Source organism: Sinohyriopsis cumingii, chromosome 13, assembly GCF_028554795.1.
Source record: "Sinohyriopsis cumingii isolate HCF-2022 chromosome 13, ASM2855479v2, whole genome shotgun sequence".
Classification (NCBI taxonomy): domain Eukaryota; kingdom Metazoa; phylum Mollusca; class Bivalvia; order Unionida; family Unionidae; genus Sinohyriopsis; species Sinohyriopsis cumingii.
In genome coordinates, this window is record NC_142973.1 from 2,726,441 (window position 1) to 2,737,796 (window position 11,356).

Below are 11,356 nucleotides of genomic sequence, written 5' to 3' on the forward strand. Positions count from 1 at the left end.
TAAAAAATGGGATTTCCTTATGTATTTAATTATTTATTTCTGGACTAACACTTCATATTTCTAAAATCTGAATCAAACAGTACATAATGCTAATATCAAAATATTTACACACTGTTAAACAGAACAAACTTGCTAAATTTATGCTATAAAACACTGTTACTGGCTTTCAGGATAAACGACTCGTTGACCATTTAGTGTGTCAGTTCAGGACCAACTAGGCATCATTGGAAGTCTTTCAGTGAAAAACCCATATCATTAGAATCATTGGAGGAGTTGATATAAAAATATTTCAAGACAGCCACATCAGCACCATTTTCATATAAGACCAACAAGTTATCATGTATTTTAGTGCAAACTCCATGCCAGCATGATTATCCATTCCTGAATATCAGTGATAAGATTCTCAAGAGGTCTGCTATGTATAGTTTGTACAACAATGAAAACTGAATTTACGAAGATTTTTTCTTTCCTTGAAGAGACCTTGAATTATTTAAAATTTCACTACCAGTAATTCTTTAGCAAAACTTCTTGACGTTACCTATGGGAATACAAAATGTTAAAACTTTATAAATAATAACTTTTTAAAGCATGCCAGGGCAGCCATATGTATTTCTTAGGGGTCCCATTTTCATTTAAGATCACCTAGAGTCAGGGATGAAGGTGCTTGTAAACTTCCCAGTGGAGAAGTAGCATTGGTACGGGTCTATGTTCTTAAAATAAAGTAACAGAAAAGAGTGAACACAACAAGCTTTATAAAGTTTAACAAATAATTTATTTCCCTAGAATACAAAGTAAATATAATAAGAAAAAAGAACTTACGGTATTGTGATTTAAATCAAAATTGTAATCCAAGTAATAAAAAACACAAGTCCTATCAATGAAAAGTTCTAAGTGAATCACAGTTCAAATCCTGATGAAAATCCAAAATAGAAGGCGACGACATAAGCAACAGTCTCTTGTTGAATCACAGAAAATATTATTCCAGTTTTTGAATTCTGTAGAAATTCTGGTAAATATCTTTGTCTAAGAATTATCAGACCACTTTAGTATTTCCAGGGAAAACAATCACTTGAAATTCAATAATTTGAAGAAAATAAAAATTCAGCCCCAAACTGGACACAACATAAAACAACTTGAATTCTCAAGTGTTAAGGCATGACTGATAGAATTCTTATCATAACATCAGTTATAAGACTAACAAAAATGCAAAACAGATTGCTGGATGAGGGACAAAAGTTCATCCTTCTGGAAACAAATAGAATTTTGTTTATGAATTAACATGTGCCTCACGTCACGTAGTCCAGGTATGGCCTTGACTCAATGATTCCTACTCAGAAAGAAAAAAAGGAAAAAAAGTTGTTTACCAAAACTGTCATTGATTTTAAGGTCAGCAACTAGACACAATGATTCTATTGTTAGATATTTACATCAATGAAATTAATTTTAAAAAATATTAATCAAGTCCAGTAAACAATATTACATTACATTAACATGAAATGGAATAAAAAATATTTTTAAACAAACAGACAAACAATTAATTTAAATATACATAACAGTATTAATTAGCTTGAACGTCAAAATGAATGGCCACCACATAAGTTCGTTCTGGTGCATGACCAGTAGAGCTAATAAACAATGCAAATACAAGACATATTTCAGTGATATGTAATCTCAGATAGGGAGAAAATAATGAATTGCCATTCATGTATCTTGTACAAAAGAAATGCATAAACTTATTAAACTTATCAATATAGTACATGTCTATACATAAAAAATGTATACACTGTACTACCCAATCTAGGCACACAAGTAAAGTAATGCATTGTTTTCCATATGAAAACTATAAATAAAAACTTGTACCTTCCTAATAAGACATGCATTAGACATTGATACTGAAGTGACACATTTGAGTATTTGACATTTTCTCCAATAAAAAAGGACATAGATAAATGCTTCTTCTTAGCAAGATTTTCAAAATGACTGCTGTGATGGCCATTTTGGATGTCAGATGGCCATATTGGACATCAGAGTGGCACCGGCTAGACATTACAAAAGTCTTTTAGTGAAAACCCCATGTTCGTATGACCATTAGTTCAATGAGTGATGATAGCAAGATTTTCAAAATGACTGCTGTGATGGCCAAATTGGATGTCAGATGGCCATATTGGATGTCAGAGTGGCACTGACCAGACATTACAAAAGTCTTTTAGTGAAAACCCAATGTTCATGTGACCATTAGTTCAATGAGTGATGATAGTAAAATTTTCAAGATGACTGCTGTGGTGACGATATTGGATGTTGGAGCAGCAACATTTTCATTTAGAACCCTGGGATTAATGTCTATGTAAAGTTTCATGGAAGTTTTCCAAGTAGTTTAGGTTGTGTAGTGATAAATTTTGCTAATGAATGGAATACGAATTACAGGTTATCCTGTGAGCTATAAATAATATGTAAATAAGAAAATTTTCTGCAATCTCTTTACAAAAAATATATACACTGTATGTACAATTTTAAGGCCCTTTTCAACCTTTCCTAAATACTGTATCATTACTGGACTTTTTTTTAGTTATTTACTGATAATTTTCATCTATCACTGAGTCAGCAAAACTTACAATATCATCATGCTAACAAAAGTCCCTTAAAGGGACTGGTGCTCTATTTCAAAAGAATGTCCAGGAATTCAAGATAAGACCTTTATCCTTTTAACTGTCAAGTGTTGAAATTATCTCTCATATTCTTCAGCAATAAGATTACAAATTAGTACATGTACTGGATGTCAGCTTGGCATCATTTTAGTTTTGGGACAAGCAGACATGATCACATCATTAGAAGTCTTTTTATGAAAACCGGATATCGTAATGATCATCCATTCAGGGAATTAGTAGTCAACAAGATTTTAAAACAATCATAATGCAGCCATAATAGATCATTTGGAGAGAAGCAGAGATAATATTTTCAAGATATGACTTTCCATTCAGGAGTAGCAATAACAAGATTTTCAAGATGGCTACTGTGGCAGCCATAATGGAAGTCAGATTGGCACCATTTTCATTTAAGACCAACTGGACATAAGAAGTGTTCTGGTGAAAAACCCAACATCAATATGACTTTCTGTTCAGGTAAAGTTGTGATAGCATGATTTTTAAGATGACTGCCATGGTGGCCATATTGGATGTTAGTTTGGTCAGATTAGGACCAGCTAGACAGTGTAATGTCTTCTAGTGAAAAACCCATCCTGATATGACCATCCATTAAGGAATTGTTGCAATAACAAAATTTTGAAGATGGTTGTACTGGTGACCAAAGAGGATGTTGTATCAGCACCATTTTCATTTAGGACCTACTGACCATCATACAAAGTCTTTTCTGGACAACACCACGCTGATATCGCCATCGATTTAGGGAAGCAGTGATAACACTATTTTCAAGATGGCCATATTGAATGTCAGATTGGCAACATAAACACCATTTTCATTTATGATGAAATAAATGTCATGCAGTGGCCATAATGGATGACTGAGCAGCACCACTTTCATTTAGGACAAACTAGACCAAGGGATGAATATATGTCAAGTGATAAGTAAATCCTATAAGTAGTTTGGAAGGAGTAGTGATAAGAATCTTGTGATAATGGACATATGACAGATGTCAGACTAAGGATGACAGACAACAGCCTGTCCCATGAGCTCTATGACTAGCTGAGCTAACAAAAATAATTTGATCATGCAAATTTTGATCCCACAAACATGATTAAGGATGAATGCATTCTTCCTAGTTATACATCGCAAATAAAATCAAGAAAGACACTGATCTTGACCTCTATCAAATTACCATTAAAAATCCTTCCCTATGTGTATTCTGCGATGTTGACTTTATATTTGCATGTATATCTTGAATAGCACATATCATTCTGCAATGAACACCTGGTCTAGTCATTTTGTACACACAGATTATCTCAATGAACACCTGGTCTAGTCATTTTGTACACACAGATTATCTCAATGAACACCTGGTCTAGTCTTTTTTTTGTACACACAGATTATCTCAAAAGCCTGTAAAATCAATAAATCCACAGTATCATTTCTTAGAACAATTTACCACATGAGGAATTAAACCATGCAAATGAATATATATGTAAGGGAATGAATAGCCATCTGGGAAATGCATGACCAGTAATAAAAATACTATTAAATAGCTTAGTAAAGAAGGAATCGGTGTTTCAGCACCATGAATAAAAAGATTTAAAGTTGTGTCTGGACATGCATTTCTCCCTCTCATCAAAATGCTTTAATAATTTTGTTATGAGAAATCTCAGTATGAAATTCATCAACCAAGATTCGAAATTCACGATTTGCATTTCTTAAAATCAATAACAGCATAACCAGAAATATAATAATATAAGATACACCCCCTTAATAACTTCTAATATTCTTTGGAATTTCTGAATTTCACTTAACACGGATTCTTTGTTTTATGTTTATCATATTCCAATCTACATTTCCTAGAATCTTTTATAAATAGCATGAACTTATCTTTTCAGATCTACTCATTAAATTCAGATAATTTTTCTTGAATTCACAAATTACAATAATACCATGGTATATAACATGTCTAACCTTAGTAGAACAGTTCGATGTGAAAGAATAATGACTTTTTAAAAAAAAAATCATAAAAGAGTAAAATAGCAGTGATCACTGTAGGAGGATGGCAGTGAGTCAAGGAAGTCACAGGCTGGTACATCATTAAATTACAGATGCGTACAATCACCTAAATAAAATGAAACTATCTGGTCATGGGCTGCATGCAAAAGCTTAATCAAAGCCCATGCAAAATGTAGGACACAGTCACCTTTAAGTGAAAGGATGAAAGCAAGATTCCTACCTTTAACTAGCTTGATTCTTGCAATGAATAGAGTTGTGAAATAAACTTTAAACAAAATGTAACCGAAGTCAGTTAAATATGAAAAATGTGACACAGTGTACCACTTTTCATGGTCAGTTAAGTATGAAAAATGCGATACTGTGTACTACTTTTCATGGTCAGTTAAGTATGAAAAATGGGACACAGTGTACTACTTTTCATGGTCAGTTAAGTATGAAAAATGGGACACAGTGTACTACTTTTCATGGTCAATTAAGTATGAAAAATGTGACAGTGTACTACTTTTCATGGTCAGTTAATTATGAAAAATGTGACACAGTGTACTACTTTTCATGGTCAGTTAAGTATGAAAAATGGGACACAGTGTACCACTTTTCATGGTCAGTTAAGTATGAAAAAATGGGACACAGTGTACTACTTTTCATGGTCAGTTAATTATGAAAAATGCGACACAGTGTACTACTTTTCATGGTGTACCATAATACTCTTTATAATGCATTCACTCAACAAGTTTCTGGATTCCAGATATATCAGTATGTAAATCAGCTGGATTCTAGGTATATCAGTATGTAAATCAGCTGGATTCCAGGTATATCAGTATGTAAATCAGCTGGATTCCAGGTATATCAGTATGTAAATCAGCTGGATTCTAGGTATATCAGTATGTAAATCAGCTGGATTCTAGGTATATCAGTATATAAATCAGCTGGATTCTAGGTATATCAGTATGTAAATCAGCTGGATTCCAGGTATATCAGTATGTAAATCAGCTGGATTCCAGGTATATCAGTATGTAAATCAGCTGGATTCCAGGTATATCAGTATGTAAATCAGCTGGATTCTAGGTATATCAGTATGTAAATCAGCTGGATTCCAGGTATATCAGTATGTAAATCAGCTGGATTCTAGGTATATCAGTATGTAAATCAGCTGGATTCCAGGTATATCAGTATGTAAATCAGCTGGATTCCAGGTATATCATTATGTAAATCAGCTGGATTCTAGGTATATCAGTATGTGAATCAGCTGCAACAAGCCCAAAGCTGCCAACCCTCCACACTGGCAATTTGTTGTTGTTGTTGTTGTTGTAGGGTTTAACGCCATTTTTCAGCACACGATAGGCTAAACATGGCGGCCAGTATTAATGGTGGAGGAAGAACCCGGGAAAACCCCAGAAAGAACCACCGACCCACGAGAAGCTACTGGCATGCTTTCTCACATACCCACATTGGCTGACTGGCAATTTGTGTAAAGAGGAATAAAAACTAGTGAACTCTGAACACAATTAGTGAAAAATTATACCACGACTCTAGGTCCATCAATTTTGATTTTCAGTACTGCATTATAATCCCAGAATAAAACTAATTTACACTGATTACACGTACTACTATATATGCAGAAAAATTTACTGATATACACCAACTTCACATTGTTTGTCATGATATGATGCTGTGGCAGACTTGAACTTCTTCAATTGGTCTATGGTAAATTTGTTTTCAAAACAGTTCAGGCTTCTTGCTGCTGTTTAATCCTGTTGACTAAAATTGTTGCAAATTTTCAGTACCTAAGGAGGCACTAAGATGTCTTATTTTTCCTTGCAATGGAAAATACTCTTTCACTGTTTTTTATCTCGAACTGATAAAGGCAGGTTATTATATTCAATAAGAAAACTCACAAACAATGCTTCAGCAATGGTGGTTTGCTGGACTTGAGAAGGTGGCTTAAAGTACCCACCATGTTGGCCCATTCTGCGCAATGATGCGTCATTTCTGTAAACATTGAATCACATGCTATTTGGGGTCAAAAATCCATTTTGTATCAAGAAAGAATGAACGTACTTTAATTAAGAAAAGTGATATTCATAAAGTGATACAAAAATATCACACATTTCGACTCAAAAGGCATATGAAAATATGATTTCTAAATGTCAACATGAAGACCCCCTCCATGACCTTCTTCAAGAAGTTCTTGAACTTGTAACCCAGAAAATCCTATTTACTATTATCTTTTAGAATCATACAAATAAATACATTATATAAAAGATGGAAATGTATACCTTAAAAAATTCTGCATTTTAATCTAAGTTCCCAATTTTGCAAGAAGTTATCCCACACATACAATATCATCTGCTACAGATATGTAAACTTGCTGCTAGAACGACATTCTCAAGAAATTCTCTGGCGTATAGTCGGTTTCTGAATTCTTTAGTAATTCATCCCCATAAACAAGACATTGTAAACACATTACATCCTATTCATTGTTGTTTCTCTTCAACATAATAGCTTATTTTTTATAAAATGTTGGACTTTACTAATTTCTTTCAAGATCAGTTTAGTTTGCTTAATATTTCTTGCCATTTATTGGCATTGTTTCGTTGAATTTTGTAAAACTAGCTATAAACCTGACCTAATTCCTCGACTGAACTGCTGACAGAAACAATTGAAAGTAATGCATTTTATTTCTATAGCCCGATGGATAAACATTACATCTTTTCAAAGCTGTGCACAGAGTAGGCCTACATATCACAAGTCATGAAAACACAGGGGTGGTATCCCGTGTGTCCAAAATTAATATTATTTTGAACAGAATATTCTGGTGACAATTGCCTCTTTTCAAAAGGTAAGCATTGCTGTATTTTATTTTCATCAATCAGTAGAATTTGGTAAGCGTTTTGCTTCAATATTGGAAATGGAAACATAAGGTGCACAGAAATGCCCAACAGCATTGTACTCCCAGGCTGAAATCTGCTCTGTGCTTTTCATTGTTTCCAATTTCTATTTGCTTTCTGCAAACTGTGTGTTATTTCACATGCCCACAGGGACTAGTATCATTGCTTACAATTTATTTATCACACATCTACTATATAATAATATTATTATAAAGTACATGTATGACAGCTAACTTGTAAGCAACGATATGAGCCTCTGTGCACATTCCCAATTCTAAAAATTCGTGGCATAACACTGTACAAAAAGCATATGTACATCAATCTTTGATGGCTGAATGTATGGCCAATTTTTGGTGTACTCCATTTTATATTCTACTTTTTGTGGAATACATATCTTTTTCCATAGAGGTGAAAACATTTTAACTGTTGTGTAGCTTAATTACAAATTGGTATTAATCCATAAGATGAAACTTTGAACGTTTAATGATTATTGGTGTCGGCACATACACGGACAAGTATTAACTCAAGCAAATTACAATACATGCTAATCTTTGAATATCTCAAAACTTCATACACTCGAAAAAGCTGTCTTCATTTGGTGTTTGTTTATAAAAAATTCAGGCATCATGGGAAGTTATTCAGTGAAAAACCCATATCATTAACATCGTGACTAGCCATACAGGACCGTTATGGGTACGAGTGATTACTGCTGCTATTACGACTTGTACTTAATGGGATAAAATTTATTTTATTTGTGATTTAATCCAACTGAGAATTCAGGAAATCATGAAAGGCATGGATGGCTCTGGAGGTTACTGACCAATGCATCTCAATGACCTAGACTCTTGGTCACTATTTTCTTATTAGACTTATCCTGACCTTTAGACCCCCAAGTCAACTGTATCTTAAGTACCCATCCAAAAGTCAAGGAACAGTCTCCAGAAATAATGTTCTTTCTGCAAATATCATTTTCTTTGAGCCGCAATGACCCTGACCTTTGACTTCTTGGACCACAAAGTCAATAGGTCTCTCGTATACCTTAAGAACAAACCCTCTACAAACTTTGATCATGGCAAATGATCTAAGGCTATTTCTAAAGTTTTCTTCTTTCAGTCAGAGTGACCTTGACCTTTGCTCTATCCACCCCAAAATCAATATGTTTCTAACTTAACCAACGTGCAAATTGTCCAAAAAAGTGGGAAGATACATTAACAGAGAGCTTACATTGTTGTGCAGAAACCATTTCTTCTTCTTTCAACCACAAAGACCATGACATTGTCATCAAAAAATTAATAGTCTTATTCCTTACCCAAGTGCAAGCCATTTATTTTGGGGTCCATATCTGTGCAATAGAACTAATCTTGTGGAAGACATTTGTTTTCTGTCAGTGTCTGTGATCATGTTCTTTTAACTCTGACCCCAAAATGTAGAGACTTCTTCCTTCAAGTACAAGCCATTTTTAGGGGTTCATATCTGTGCTAACATCTGTGGGAGATATTTGTTTTCTATCAGTCACTGTAATCATGATCTTTTTACTTTTGACCCCAAAATTTACAGATTTTTTCCTTACCCAGTGTGCAAGTCATTCACAACATCTGGTCCAGGTCAGTGATGTAGAACTATTGTGCAAAAACCAGTTCTCTTTCAGTCAAATTGACCATAACCTTTAACCTTTCACCCTGAAATCAATAAGCTTCCTCCTGATTGCAAGTGCAAGCAATCTATAAAGTTTGGTACCTGAAGATGCTGCAAAACCAAAGTTATTATGCAGGAACAATTTTTGTTCTATCAATCATACTGACCATGACCTTTTGACCACAAAATCATAGTTATTTCATACCCAGTGTAAGTAATCCAAGTTTGCTAACTGTAGATGGTTGACAACTCAAGTTATTCCATAGAAACAAACGTCGACAGATAGCTGGACAGACATCGTAATTTATTATGCTCATGTTGATTTTTTTATCCATCCATTTGGGAAGAAGTAGAGATAATATATCAAGATGGCAACTATAATGGTCATACTGTGGGTCAATTTTGGATAAACTAGACAGCATAAGAACACTTCTAACAAAAAACCCATGTCTATCAAAATGACCATCCATTAAAGAGAAGCAATAACAACATTTTCATGATGACCACCATGGTGCCCACATTGGATATCCGACCATTTTAATTAGCATGGCATTATCATAAGTCTTGTGGTCAAAACCCCTTTCTGTACTGGAGGAGTAATAAAAACAAGATTTTCAAGCTGCCATGTTAGCCATATTGGATATGCCCATCATTTCCTTTAAGGTCAACTTGACATTATATGAAGATGAAAGCACGTCAATACAACATGTCATCTAGAAGTGGTGATAATAAAATTGGGACCCTTTTTATTTACAATGAACTAGACATTAAATGAAGCCTTTGAACAAAACCCCCAACTGATATGATCATTCATTCAGGAGTAACACGAGTTTCAAGATGGGCCTTGTGGTAGCTATATTAGATGTCTGAGTGGCACAATTTTCATGTATGACCAACTAGATATTGTAAGAAGTTTTTTTTAGTGAAAAACCAATGTTGATATGTCATGGCCATCCATTCTGAAATAGCAATAAAAATAATTATCAAGATGGCAGTAGTGGCAGTTATAGTGGATGTGCAAGCACCATGATTTTCAATTAGGACCAATTAGACATTATAGGAAGTATTTTGGTACATTATAGGAAGTATTTTGGTGAAAACCCCATGTCAATATGACTTTGTTCAGGAGTAGCAATAACAAGATTTCCATGATGGCTGCTGAAGTGGCAATATTAGAACTGAATATTGGTACCATTTTCATTTATGACCAATAAGACATCATGTTGATATGACCATCCATTACTAAGGTACCATTTTCATTTATGACCAATAAGACATCATGTTGATATGACCATCCATTACTAAGGAATCATTTTCATTTATGACCAATAAGACATCATGTTGATATGACCATCCATTACTAAGGAATCATTTTCATTTATGACCAATAAGACATCATGTTGATATGACCATCCATTACTAAGGAATCATTTTCATTTATGACCAATAAGACATCATGTTGATATGACCATCCATTACTAAGGTACCATTTTCATTTATGACCAATAAGACATCATGTTGATATGACCATCCATTACTAAGGTACCATTTTCATTTATGACCAATAAGACATCATGTTGATATGACCATCCATTACTAAGGTACCATTTTCATTTATGACCAATAAGACATCATGTTGATATGACCATCCATTACTAAGGAATCATTTTCATTTATGACCAATAAGACATCATGTTGATATGACCATCCATTACTAAGGAATCATTTTCATTTATGACCAATAAGACATCATGTTGATATGACCATCCATTACTAAGGAATCATTTTCATTTATGACCAATAAGACATCATGTTGATATGACCATCCATTACTAAGGAATCATTTTCATTTATGACCAATAAGACATCATGTTGATATGACCATCCATTACTAAGGAATCATTTTCATTTATGACCAATAAGACATCATGTTGATATGACCATCCATTACTAAGGTACCATTTTCATTTATGACCAATAAGACATCATGTTGATATGACCATCCATTACTAAGGAATCATTTTCATTTATGACCAATAAGACATCATGTTGATATGACCATCCATTACTAAGGAATCATTTTCATTTATGACCAATAAGACATCATGTTGATATGACCATCCATTACTAAGGAATCATTTTCATTTAGAACCATCAGGACACCATAAAATC